Below are 15049 nucleotides of genomic sequence, written 5' to 3'. Positions count from 1 at the left end.
ATTCGTCTGTCAATGGGCATTTAGGTTGCTTCCATGACCTGGCTATTGTAAATAGTGCTGCAATGAACATTGGGGTGCATGTGTCTTTTTGAATTATGGTTTTCTCTGGGTATATGCCCAGTAGTGGGATTGCTGGATCATATGGTAACTCTATTTTTAGTTTTTTAAGGAACCTCCATACTCTTCTCCATAGTGGCTGTATCAATTTACATTCCCACCAACAGTGCAAGAGGGTTTCCTTTTCTCCACACCCTCTCCAGCATTTGTTGTTTGTAGATTTTCTGATGATGCCCATTCTAACTGAGGTAATACCTCATTGTAGTTTTGATTTGCATTTCTCTAATAATTAGTGATGTTGAGCAGCTTTTCATGTGCTTCTTGGACATCTGTATGTCTTCTTTGGAGAAATGTCTATTTAGGTCTTCTGCCCATTTTTGGATTGGGTTGTTTGTTTCTTTAATATTGAGCTGCATGAGCTGTTTATATATTTTGGAGATTAACCCTTTGTCCGTTGATTCGTTTGCAAATATTTTCTCCCATTCTGAGGGATGTCTTTTCATCTTGTTTATGGTTTCCATTGCTGTGCAAAAGCTTTGAAGTTTCATTAGGTCCCATTTGTTTATTTTTGTTTTTATTTCCATTACTCTAGGAGGTGGATCAAAAAAGATCTTGCTGTGATTTATGTCAAAGAGTGTTCTTCCTATGTTTTCATCTAAGAGTTTTATAGTGTCTGGTCTTACATTTAGGTCTCGAATCCATTTTGAGTTTATTTTTGTGTATGGTGTTAGGGAGTGTTCTAATTTCATTCTTTTACATGTAGCTGTCCAGTTTTCCCAGCACCACTTATTGAAGAGACTGGCTTTTCTCCATTGTATATCTTCACCTCCTTTGTCACAGATTAGTTGACCATAGGTGCGTGGGTTTATCGCTGGGCTTTCTATCTTGTTCCATTGATCTATGTTTCTGTTTTTGCGCCAGTACCATATTATCTTGATTACTGTAGCTTTGTAGTATAGTCTGAAGTCAGGGAGTCTGATACCACCAGCTCCGTTTTTTTCCCTCAAGACTCCTTTGGCTATTCGGGGTCTTGTGTGTCTCCATACAAATTTTAAGATGACTTGTTCTAGTTCCGTAAAAAATGCCATTGGTAATTTGATAGGGATTGCATTGAATCTGTAGATTGCTTTGGGTAGTATAGTCATTTTCACAATATTGGTTCTTCCAATCCAAGAACATGGTATATCTCTCCATCTGTTGGTATCATCTTTTATTTCTTTCAACAGTGTCTTATAGTTTTCTGCATACAGGTCTTTTGTCTCCCCAGGTAGGTTTATTCCTAGGTATTTTATTCTTTTAGTTGCAATGGTAAATGGGAGTGTTTCCATAATTTCTCTTTCAGAATTTTCATCATTAGTGTATAGGAATGCAAGAGATTTCTGTGCATTAATTTTGTATCCTGCAACTTTACCATATTCATTAATTAGCTCTAGTAGTTTTCTGGTGGCATTTTTAGGATTCTCTAAGTATAGTATCATGTCATCTGCAAACAGTGACAGTTTTACTTCTTCTTTTCCAATTTGTATTCCTTTTATTTCTTTTTCTTCTCTGATTGCCGTGGCTAGGACTTCCAAAAGTATGTTGAATAATAGTGCTGAGAGTGGACATCCTTGTCTTGTTCCTGATCTTAGAGGAAATGCTTTCAGTTTTTCACCATTGAGAATGATGTTTGCTGTGGGTTTGTCATATATGGCCTTTATTATATTGAGGTAGGTTCCCTCTATGCCCACTTTCTGGAGAGTTTTTATCATAAATGGGTGTTGAATTTTGTCAAAAGCTTTCTCTGCATCTATTGAGATGATCATATGGTTTTTATTCTTCAATTTGTTAATATGCTGTATCACATTGATTGATTTGCATATATTGAAGAATCCTTGAATCCCTGGGATAAATCCCACTTGATCGTGGTGTATGATCCTTTTAACGTTGTTGGATTCTGTTTGCTAGTATTTTGTTGAGGATTTTTGCATCTATATTCATCAGTGATATTGGTCTGTAATTTTCTTTTTTTGTAGTATCTTTGTGTGGTTTTGGTATCAGGGTGATGGTGGCCTCATAGCATGAGTTTGGGAGTGTTCCTTCCTCTGCAATTTTTTGGAAGACTTTGAGAAGGATGGGTGTTAGCTCTTCTCTAAATGTTTGATAGAATTCACCTGTGAAGCTATCTGGTCCTGGACTTTTGTTTGTTGCAAGATTTTTAATCACAGTTTCAATTTCATTACTTGTGATTGGTCTGTTCATATTTTCTGTTTTTTCCTGGTTCAGTCTTGAATGGTTATACCTTTCTAAGAATTTGTCCATTTCTTCCAGGTTGTCCATTTTATTGGCATAGAGTTGCTTGTAGTAGTCTCTTAGGATGCTTTGTATTTCTGCGGTGTCTGTTATAACTTCTCCATTTTCATTTCTAATTTTATTGATTTGAGTCCTCTCCCTCTTTTTCTTGATGAGTCTGGCTAATGGTTTATGAATTTTGTTTATCTTCTCAAAGAACCAGCTTTTAGTTTTCTTGATCTTTGCTATTGTTTTTTTGTTTCTATTTCATTTATTTCTGCTCTGACCTCTATGATTTCTTTCCTTCTGCTAACTTTGGGTTTTGTTTGTTCTTCTTTCTCTAGTTCCTTCAGGTGTAAGGTTAGATTCTTTACTAGAGATTTTTCTTGTTTCTTGAGGTAGGCTTGTATAGCTATCAACTTCCCTCTTAGAACTGCTTTTGCTGCATCCCATAGGTTTTGGATCGTCATGTTTTCATTGTGATTTGTTTCTAGGTATTTTTTATTTCCTCTTTGATTTCTTCAGTGATCTCTTGGTTATTTAGTAACGTATAGTTTAGCCTCCAGGTGTTTGTGTTTTTTACGTTTTTTTCCCTGTAATTCATTTCTAATTTCATAGTGTTGTGGTCAGAAAAGATGCTTGATATGATTTCAATTTTCTTAATTACTAAGGCTTGATTTGTGACCCATTATGTTGTCTATCCTGGAGAATGTTCCGTGTGCACTTGAGAAGAAAGTGTAATCTGCTGTTTTTGGATGGAATGTCCTATAAATATCAATTAAATCTATCTGGTCTATTGTGTCATTTAAAGTTTCTGTTTCCTTATTTTCATTTTGGATGATCTGTCCATTGGTGTAGGTGAGGTGTTAAAGTCCCCCACTATTATTGTGTTAATGTCAATTTCCTCTTTTATAGCTGTTAGCAGTTGCCTTATGTATTGAGGTGCTCCTGTGTTGGGTGCATATATATTTATAATTGTTATATCTTCTTCTTGGATTGACCCCTTGATCATTATGTAGTGTCCTTCCTTGTCTCTTGTAACATTCTTTAAAGTCTATTTTATCTGATATGAGTATAGCTACTCCAGCTTTCTTTTGATTTCCATTTGCATGGAATATCTTTTTCCATCCCCTCACTTTCAGTCTGTATGTGTCCCTAGGTCTGAAGTGGGTCTCTTGTGGACAGCATATATATGGATCTTGTTTTTGTATCCATTGAACAAGCCTGTGTCTTTTGGTTGGAGCATTTAATCCATTCACGTTTAAGGTAATTATCGATATGTATGTTCCTATGACCATTTTCTTAGTTGTTTTGGGTTTGTTTTTGTAGGTTCTTTTCTTCTCTTGTGTTTCCCACTTAGAGAAGTTCCTTTAGCAATTGTTGCAGAGCTGGTTTGGTGGTGCTGAATTCTTAGCTTTTGCTTGTCTGTAAAGCTTTTGATTTCTCTATCGAATCTGAATGAGATCCTTGCTGGGTAGAGTAATCTTGCTTGTAGGTTCTTCCCTTTCATCACTTTAAGTATATCATGCCACTCCCTTCTGGCTTGTAGAGTTTCTGCTGAGAAATCAGCTGTTAACCTTATGGGAATTCCCTTGTATGTTATTTGTCGTTTTTCCCTTGCTGCTTTCAATATGTTTTCTTTGTCTTAAATTTTTGCCAGTTTGATTACTATGTGTCTCAGCGTGTTTCTCCTTGGGTTTATCCTGTATGGGACTCTGTGCTTCCTGGACTTGGGTGGCTCTTTCCTTTGCCATGTTAGGGAAGTTTTTGACTATAATCTCTTCAAATATTTTCTCGGATCCTTTCTCTCTCTCTTCTCCTTCTGGGAGCCCTATAATGCAAATGTTGTTGCATTAAATGTTGTCCCAGAGGTCTCTCATGCTGTCTTCATTTCTTTTCATTCTTTTTTCTTTAGTCTGTTCTGCAGCAGTGAATTCCACCATTCTGTCTTCCAGGTCACTTATCCGTTCTTCTGCCTCAGTTATTCTGCTATTGATTCTTTCTAGTGTAGTTTTCATTTCAGTTATTGTATTGTTCATCTCTGTTTGTTCTTTAATTCCTCTAGGTCTTTGTTAAACATTTCTTGCATCTTCTCGATGTTTGCCTCCATTCATTTTCCAAGGTCCTGTATCATCTTCACTATCATTATTCTGAATACTTTTTCTGGAAGGTTGCCTATCTCCACTTCATTTAGTTGTTTTTCTGGGGTTTTATCTTGTTCCTTCATCTGGTACATAGCCGTCTGCCTTTTCATCTTGTCTATTTTTCTGTGAATGTGGTTTTTGTTCCGCAGGCTGCAGGATTGTAGTTCTTCGTGCTTCTGCTGTCTGCCCTCTTGTGGATGAGGCTATCTAAGAGGCTTGTGCAAGTTTCCTGATGGGAGGGACTGGTGGTGGGTAGAGATGACTGTTGCTCTGCTGGGCAGAGCCCAGTAAAACTTTAATCCACTTGACTGTTGATTGGTGGGGCTGGGTTCCCTCCCTGTTGGTTGTTTGGCCTGAGGCAACCCAACACTAGAGCCTACCTGGGCTCTTTGGTGGGGCTAATGACAGACTCTGGGAGAGCTCACGCCAAGGAGTTCCTCCCAGCACTTCTGCCGCCAGCGTCCCTGTCCCCACAGTGAAACAGAGCCACCCCCCCGCCTCTGCAGGAGACCCTCCAACACTAGCAGGTAGGTCTGGTTCAGTCTCCCCTGGGGTCACTGCTCCTTCCCCTGGGTCCTGATGCGCACACTACTTTGTGTGTGCCCTCCAAGAGTGGAGTCTCTGTTTCCGCCAGTCCTGTCGAAGTCCTGCAACCAATTCCCACTAGGCTTCAAAGTCTGATTCTCTAGGAATTCCTCCTCCCGTTGCCAGACCCCCAGGTTGGGAAGCCTGACGTGGGGCTCAGAACCTTCACTCCAGTGGGTGGACTTCTGTGGTATAAGTGTTCTCCAATCTGTGAGTCACCCATCCAGCAGTTATGGGATTTGATTTTTCTGTGATTGCGCCCCTCCTACTGTCTCACTGTGGCTTCTCCTTTGTCTTTGGATGTGGGGTATCTTTTTTGGTGAGTTCCAGTGTCTTCCTGTCGATGACTGTCCAGCAGCTAGTTGTGATTCTGGTGTTCTCGCAAAAGGGAGTGAGAGCATGTCCTTCTACTCTGCCATCTTGGTTCCTTCTCCAGATACATTAGTTTTTGAACTCGTGATTATTACTAATAAACTGAAAGCTTTGAGAATATTGTCTTGTTTGTTTGCTCATCACCTGAAACTGGGCATATCAACTTGCTTATGAAAATGACACAAAATTATTGGCTAAACTTGAGTCAAACTGAATTCAAATTGAAATTGCTAGGGCAGAGAAAGGAGGATGTAAGAGTAGCTAAATCCTGTGTCATTTCCAAAGCTACCTCGTTATTCCCTTTCCTACAGGGACTTCCGCAGAGGGAAGACTGCTAACTCTTAACAGTCACCAGCCAATTTTCACTCCTTGGAAAGAAGCAGAGGAAGATGTTTTTCACCACAGCAAGCTGTGTGACTCGACCATAGCCTGCCCCACTCTGGACTAGAAAGACCTCCCTCATTTAATGCATCAGGTAACTCAGGCCAGTGGTTCCTGGAACAAGCATTCCTCTGATAATGAGCTTCCTTTTTCTGGTAGCTTTTTTTCTTTTTTTTTAAGCAAAGTCTGTGGTTTTACATACTTATATATATTCAAATTACCTTAGTAGTCAAAATCTTCAGTATACGTGAGTCTTTCCACACTGTCTGGAAAGGATATTTTTGGATCACAAGTAAATAGGGACTTTCCCACCAGCAGGATTTTTCTTTGTGTAGGGAAAGTTTGTTTTCAATTCTAGCAACTCTGTGTGTTGTACTCTATGCTCACATTTTACTCAGGCCAAAGTGCCTTTTGATGGAGAACATTGCAGCAGATGGTGATTTTTTCAGCCTGATAAATGGCAATTTGGTACAGTCAGAACTTCTTATTTATCTGTGGTGGAATAAGGGGTGCAGGTCTCATAGAATTCTCCTAAATTATTGGTCGAGACATTTCTGTTAGCTTCATTGCGCATTTCTCTTTGCCTGAGTTTAGGAATTAAGTCCATTTCCTGGGAACTGCTTAAGTTAGTAAGAAGTAGTGTTGCAGGAATGGGGACCCCTTCCAGGGCCCGAGAGTGGGCTCTTTTCTAACACTCGGAAATGAATTATCCGAGGAGACACACATGCTGACAAAGCAAGAGACTTTATTGGGAAGGGGCACCCGGCTGGAGAGCAGGAGGGTAAGGGAACCCAGGAGAACTGCTCTGCCACATGGCTCGCAGTCTCAGGTTTTATGGTGATGGGATTAGTTTCCCGGTTGTCTCTGGCCAATCATTCTGACTCAGGGTCCTTCCTGGTGGCCTGGGCATCACTCAGCCAAGATGGGTTCCAGCGAGGATTCTGGGAGGTTGGTAGGACATATAGACTGGTGTTCCCTTTTGACCTTTCTCGAATTCTTCTGGTTGGTGGTGGCTTCTTAGTTCCATGTTCCTTACCAGGACCTCCTGTCATAAAAGAACTCATGCAAATGGTTACCTGGCCAGGGTGGGCGGTTTCAGTCAGTGGTTCCCCTAAGAGTAGGACTTTACAATCCATTTTTTTTTTTGTTAATTTAAGATGGCCACAGACTTTTTATTTTGATAAAAATATATAGTTCCATTATATTCCTTTATACTCTGGTTGTATGTGAGGTTGTCTGTATCTTTTATGAATATGGTTCACCAATGACTTTCTCAAGTTGCAATTTTACAGTGTGTAGGAGATTGGCTTGCAGTTGAGTTGTGGGTATCATACCCAGCATATTTAGTTGCCTTTTTGTCATGTCAACAAACCATTGCTCTGTCTCAAGAAAGACAATTTCCCAGGGATCTGAATGACTGATTAGAACAACAGTCACAGGGATAACAAATGACACAGTCCTATTTAATACCTTAGACTGCTCAAGATAATTTGAAAAAATGTCTTAATTATAATATTTACTTTTCAAATGCCAATTTGGGACATAAATATTGGTAACCATAGAACCTCAAAATTATGTGATGAACCCAAAAGGCTTAATGACCCCAAGGGAAAAAGTGGTTTTATAACCACATAGAATCTAGTACAATGGATATAGCTTAGTGTATAATAGAGATTATTAAGGTTATTTGTGAAATAGATACCTCCTCTCTGCCCTCACTTTTTTTCCTATTTGCATTTTCCCTCCTAACTAGCTGTGTGTGTGGAGTGGGTTATCCCTGGATTCTGTGTAAACTGCTTTCAGTATGTCTGTACACAGGGAGGGGCTATTAATCTTAGGTAAATCCTAAATATCCTATGCTTTCTTTTTCTCAGACCTTAGCAAAAGAAAAACCAAAACCAAAAAGAGCTGGAGAGCCATATTCTGCCTTGAATATGATCTGTATGTTTTCCAGCCCCCAAACATTCTCTCCATGATGCTTACCTGTCCTTCATGAGTGAGTAGTGAGTCACAGGTACAAAAACCTAAGAATAAATCACACTGGGAGAAGCTGGTCAAGGATCCCTGCATAATTACCATGTAGAAAAAAAGCAATTCTTTCCATTTCTAGAAAATATTTCTTTAATTTCCTCCCTTATATTATGAGGTGATTGGGTGAATTAATCTGTAAATCCCTTTGGGAACAAGCTTTCTAATTTTCTTTTAAGAACCTTTATTGTTACGTAAGAATATCTCATTAAGCTTTACCTTTCCTAGGGAGCAAGAAGGCAGCCGGTGATAATGAAATAAAGATTTTTAAAAGGTTTGCTTTTTACCAATGAAAATAAAAAGGTGTTAAATACACTTTTAAATAAGCATTTTCTTAAAATCAGGAGTTGAGCATCTGCTCGATTTCCTTTCCTAGAGGCTTTTAATGGCAATTTCTCCTCTTATAAGGAGGCAATATGAAATGCATTGACATTATCAAGCCTGCTAAAGCCTATTCCCAAATTCAGGACTTATCTGGTAAGCTGACTAAAGAATAATTTCCCTTTTGATTAGTCAATTTTATAGAAACTTCTCATCTCTGAGTTTTAATATCTTGTGTTTATCATTTTTATTCAAGACTCTAAAGTAGGATGCTTTTTGTAGCCTTCAGGCAGAGATATTATAAGCAAGATGAACAGTGAAATCAAATTCTTGTTGTATATTAAAAGCCTAACCATGTTTGAAAAGGCTTCATCACCCGAAATGGTGTTCTTGAACAAAACACCATAGTGGATGTTAAATTTGCATTCCTTTAAATTCTAATTTGTGATTTTCAAGTGAAACTATCTTTCTTGTCTTTCACATATAAACATGCTTTCCCCATTGTATATCAAGTACTTTTGCCATATATTCATAAAATGTTGGTAAACATTCATGCAGTATGTATGGTTTTCTTTATCTCTTAGGATTATACCCCCTTTATAACTCTTACAATGTAACTCTTTAAAAATCAATTCAAGAAAGGGTTATAATGGATTGACAGTGATTTACATGAAAAGCCTGTTCCCTTCAGCACTGTCATTTTACTTCTCAAAAAGTCAATGTTACAGGATGGTGTATCTATATGTCTATCTATATTAAAAACTTGGTAAGTACAGTTTAATAAATACACATAGCTATTTATCATTTCAGTGGTACTGTAAATGAGTATTGATGAAAGAACTTGTACTTTTGTGATCGGTATGATTTTCTTTATAACTGTAATCAGACCATATGAATTTTCTATGAATTGTATTTTGAAAAAATATGACTTGGAGAACTTTGTCATCTATATGAATCTATTTAATTATAGTCTATTTTTAACCGTGTACTATGATATTTTTGTACAATTTAATGAACAATTCTGCGAGTGGACGTTTAGTCAATCTCCAAGGTTTTTAAAAAAAATATTATAAAAATGGAATGTATTATTCTTTGTATGCAGACTTTCCAAGATATCTTAAGGAAGCATTTCTGAGTTTAAAATTATATGCATTTTAAACATAAATATATTTTGTGATAGTGTTTTCCAAAAATGTTGCACCAGTGTTCATGAGCATTTTCCAATTTGACCAATTCTGAACATCAGATATATCAAATGTATCTATTTTTCTTCCTTTTCATTTTGTAGTATGGTGGAAGACAGACATAAATAAATTCGTTTGATTTTACTCTTCAGATCACATATGAGATTAATTTTTATGTACTGTTTTGTGATTTGTCTGTTCATAAACAACATAACCAAATAAGGAGAATGGTTATCTTATTTTCTTCATTCCTTTATTTTCTTATAAGTTCTGTCTCATATAGGTTTTAAATATTTTCTCTAGTCTGTTACTAGTTTTTTAAAATTTGTTTAATATTATGTAATCAAATGCATTAGTCTGTTCCTTTATGATTCCTTCATCTTGTAGCTTTTAAAATGGATCTTCCTTAAAAGCATATTTTCTTTTGCAATATTTTTGAAGTTTTATATTTTATATTTAGAATCTGAAATTTATTTACGTAATAAAAGGTAGATTTTGAAACCATTTTTCTTCTAGAAGCTTAAAAGTTTGGCTCCAATACTTTGGTCTATGATCCACTTAAAGTTAATTTGTTTTTGGTGTGAAATAAGGGTTAAGCTTTTTCTTTTTCTTCTTTTTTCCATGTGGGTATCCATTTTTTCCAGCATTATTTATTGAAAATATTTTTCTTTTTCCACTGGCAACTGTGTCAAAAAAGGAGCAAAAGGAGGAGGAGGAGGAGGAGAACAAGAAGATGCCTGTGGGGAGGATGGCCCTGGGTACTGGAATCTGTTCTGTAGTGAGCACACAAATGTGCATGTGTAAAAAAAAATGCAAAGAACTAAACACACACAAAGTACCTTTAAAACTGGTGAAACGTGAATCAAGTAAGTAGACTGTATCAATGTGACTATTCTGGCTATGACAGACATTATACTGTACTTATACAATACGTTTCTAGTGCAGGAAACTGGGCAGTACTATGTGGGATCTTTCTGTGTTAGTTCGTACAACTACACGTGAGTCTACAATTTTCACAAAATAGAATGTCCAAATTATTTGTGAAAACATTCTAAAAGAAAGGTTACTATTTGTCACAAAAGTAACTTTAGAAATTCCTAGATCTTTGAAATGAAATTCAGGGATTATATGAATAAAATATGGGTTTATCAATGACCATAAGAGTGATAGTAGAGTGAAACAAATTTTTCAAATCAAGACCTATTAAATAAATAGGTAACAATTAGAGGAGGAACTGTTACTAACCTTCGCAATGATCTCATTTGCTAGAGTAACCTTTTTCATCTCTGAAGAATGACCCAAAAGGTACAGTAGAGGGTGAAGGTCAGCAGGAATTAGTTAAGACTTTCATAAAGCAGGCTAATGACCAGTTAAATTCCATAAGAGGAGATACTTACTCCACATCTCCATGCAGCATTGGTTTGATTATTTGACCCTGCAGTCAATTAGTTCAAAACACCTATTCAGTAAAAAGCTATTAAACCAGTTGTGCACATAAATGGAATGGATAAAAAATTCAGTTGCCACAAAAAAGTAATGACATGATTAATTAATTAGGGTTCTATTTCCATTACAATTACTGAAACATCGTTTTGAGCAAAATCTTCTGTCTTCAGGAAGTTTATAAGATGCCTGGAAAAACGATAGTACAACCAGTTTCCATGAGAAATTTTTAAAAAATAGGCATATCACCATATCCATGAAAATGCTCCAGGAAGGTAGATTACCATTCAGACAAGACCAAAGATGAAGTGAAGATAGTAGGTTCTCTCTGTGTTCAGTCACAGATGTAAAATGTTCAATCATAACAGTAATATAAATTTGGCCTGGAATAATTCTAAATTGTTTTAAACATGTAGATTGTATCAAAAAAGGTGCTTCTTAATTGTATTTTTAAAAGGGAGAACTTTACAGCTGGATGCACTCAGTAATAATCTATTACCTCTAGCCCCAAACTACATTTGAAAATGAGGAAGGAGAGGCATAGATATATTAGTGGTGCATCTCAGACTAGAACCCCCTCCCCCTTTTATAAATTATGCTATACTTTACTTTGCAGAATGTTATTACTTCATTTGGTTTTTAGGACATTCCTGGGAAATAGTCAAAGGAGGCATTCTGACTCCTATTTATACTGTTTAGGAAAAGGAAACTCAGAATTAGTGACTACAGAATGTGTCACAGTGGTACTAGCAGAGCCAGAGCTTGGATCCAGCATTTTTTCCATGTACAATACTCTAGGGTAGTACCTTGTTTTCCTATAATAAGCGGTGCCATTATTATGCCTCTTGTAGTAGGCAGAATAATGGTTCCCCAAAACGTGTCCATTTCTAATCTTTAGCATCTGTGGATAAGTTATCTTACATGGCAAAAAAGATTTTGTAAATTTGATTACATTCAGGATCCTGAGATGGGATATTATTCAGCATTATCTGAATAGGTTCAGTATAAGCACAGGGGTTCTTTTAAGAAAAAAGGGAGGCAGAAGAGTCAGAATCAGAGGAGATGTGATTAATGGAAGCAGAGATCTGAGTGATGTGGGGCTGGGAGCCAAGGAATGCAGGTGGCCTCTAGAAGTTGGATAAGGCAAGAAAAACGGACTCTTTCCTAGAGCCTTCAGAAGGAACACATGCCAGCTGACACTTTGATTTGAACCCAGTACAGCCCAGTTCAGACTTCTGACCTCCAGATTTGAGAGAGTAAATTTGTATTGTTTTAGCCACTAAATTTATAATAATTTGTTACAACAGCAACTGGAAACTATTACAAAATTCTTGAGATAATGCTTCTTGTAAATAAATACCTCAGTAATTTTGCTCTGTATATAATATTTTGATGAGAAATTTGTCTCTCAATAGAAAAGCATGAAAAAAATCAAAACTAATACTTTCATCTTGATTTGTGTTTTTCTTTCTCTTGGCTTCTTTCATTTCTTAAATCAAACCTTTTTTCCCCCATTAATCATACCTAAGGAATGTATTTTCCATGTTCTTAATACCCTTCCAGTTTTTAAAATTATTTCTGGGTAATTTTATAAAAAGGATTATCCTTTCATCGTAGTGTGACAGGTTACTGAACTGTGTGTTGTTACAACTTCCTGGCAGCAGACGCCAGTATGGCACGGTATGCTAAGAACCTTAATCCTGGGTTCACTATAACGTGAGATGTGAGTATTAATTTTATATAGTCACACTCACATGTATAAAAACATTGCTTTATTTTAAATTACTAAGATTTGCTTTCTTATGGGCCTCCATTATATTTTGTCTATGCATTAGTCAAGTGGCACTAATTCTGGTCATATCTGTTAAAAGACTATTAATACAAGGTTTGTTACCATGAATTTGTGTCACACCCCCTTTGCTCCTGACATGGCATGGAAGTGCCAGGAATGCTTATGCAGTGTCCTGGATTCAAAGATGTCTGAGGTCAACATCAGTTGAATTATAAAGAGCCACTCACTGTAAAATGTTAAAGGACTGTATAGTAATTCCTGGAGTGCAGGACCTTTATTGACCTTATCCTGTCCCAACATGAAGCACTATATGTTTGCTGGGAAAATAAATGGTTGTATAAATGGACCGTGGTACAACTCTCTGTACTCTTCAATCCATCTTCTATTTATCATATTTTTAAGTGAACATTTGTAGATTCTCCCTAAGGATTTGAGGAGGAATGAACATGAGATATTCAGTGTCCTCAGTAATTGAACATATTAATGCATTCTAAAGAGTAAAAAGCCCAAGTTCAGTTTTTTTCTTGTTCAGTCACCATGAAACTATGCTTGATTTCCTCTCAAGGACATTTTTTAAAAAGTAGGTAGTATTTATTGGGTCACTCAGTTTTTCTGCTCTTAAAAAATATTCAGCTATAAAATTTGGACATAAATTATAATCCTTTAATTCACCCAGAAAGATGTGAAGTGAAAAAAACCCCCAAATTTTATGGAAAAATATATAACTATCTTTATCGTGAATAGAAATTATATATAAGGAATGAAAAATACAAAAATATTATCTTATTTGAAAAACATTTAAATTACCTTTCCTCTCATGCATAAACAAAATATATCTGGTACGAAAATTTATTATTTTATTTGGGTTTTAATTCATCAGGCCATCTAATATACCAGCTGACATGGACTTGTAATATTTGCCAACTCAGCATTCATTCCTTATAAAAAATTACTGTATTGAGGTATGATTGATTTATTAAAAATTATACTTAAAATAGATAACCAACAAGGACCTACTGTACAGCACAGGGAACTCTACTCAATATTCTGTAATAATCTAAATGGGAAAAGAATTTGGAAAAGAATAGATATATGTATATGTATAACTGAATCACTTTGATGTACACCTGATACTAACACAACATTGTAAATCAACTATACTCCAATATAAAACAAAAATAAAAAAATAAAAAATTATACATATTTATGTATACAACTTTATGAATTTGGAGATAAGTATCCATTCATGAAAGCATCACCACAGTCTATGCTATAAGCATATTCATCACCTTCAAAAGTTGTCTTGTGTTATTATTTTTGTTGGTATCTGTGATAAGAACACTTAATATAAGATCTACCTTCTTAGAAAAATTTTAGGTATACAGTACAGTATTGTTAACTCTAGGAACTATGCTGTAAAGCAGATCTCTGGGACTTACTCATTGTGTCTACATGAACTCTTTGACTAATGCCTCTTCCTTTTCCTGAGGCAGTGTTTATTCTTAACCTATAGGCTGTGCACATCTTTCAAACATCTAGAGAACCCAGTGTTAAATTATCATATCTGTTTCATGCTGTTTACCTTCAGTTATCTTCTGTGCTTTTATGAGCTCATTGACTGCTCTAAATCAAATCACTTACGTAGTCTTACAAATATCCACTTGCCTACTCATCCGGAACTCATTATTATTTATGTTGAGAGAATTATGAAACCTCTAGTTCATTGACATTATGATTTATAACACCTTGAGGCGTGAAGGAAATTACAATAACTTAGTTGTTACCATAAAGCATTATATTTTCAATGCAGACGTCAACATTTTTGCAGTTAATGCTTCATCTTTTTTTTTCCCCTTAGTGATAGACTTTGGAAACTTTAGATGAATCAATGTACAAAAGTCCCTTGTTTCCTGAGAGCAAATCTCATTTTCATACCCCTAGATTAACAGGATTACATTTAAAAATTTTCAGTTAACCCCACATACATGGACTCATGTCAGTAATATTGATGATATGGCCAAGAGTATTAGTACTTTAGTATCAGGGTTACATAACATAATATTCACACTGGGGAAAAAATTTCAAAAGTTTAAAGTATACGGAAATTAAAATTATACTTTAAAAGGTGTTGCTCAGAGCTACCAAAAGGAAGAAATGCTAAAAATCTCATAGTGTTAAGCAAATATAAGTCCAATAGCTGATGAGTGATCTTGGCATTCCAATTTGTGAAATTTTCACGATATTCATAATAATGAGAAGTGATAATGCTGAAAGAGTCTCTCTCTAAATTGAACATGGTACAGGAATCCATGTGTTCCACAAAGCATAAAAACACCTATTGACTATATAATCCTTAATGTACATTTTTAAACTTACTAATTCACAGGTTCTTTTAATGCATATAGGTGATTAGGGAAAATGTTTATCAGGATAATGTGAGTTAAATAGATGCCTCTAAATATATCAAAAGC

The sequence above is a fragment of the Eschrichtius robustus genome, chromosome 2 (assembly GCF_028021215.1).
Source record: "Eschrichtius robustus isolate mEscRob2 chromosome 2, mEscRob2.pri, whole genome shotgun sequence".
NCBI lineage: Eukaryota > Metazoa > Chordata > Mammalia > Artiodactyla > Eschrichtiidae > Eschrichtius > Eschrichtius robustus.
Note: the sequence above shows the minus strand (reverse complement) of the source record.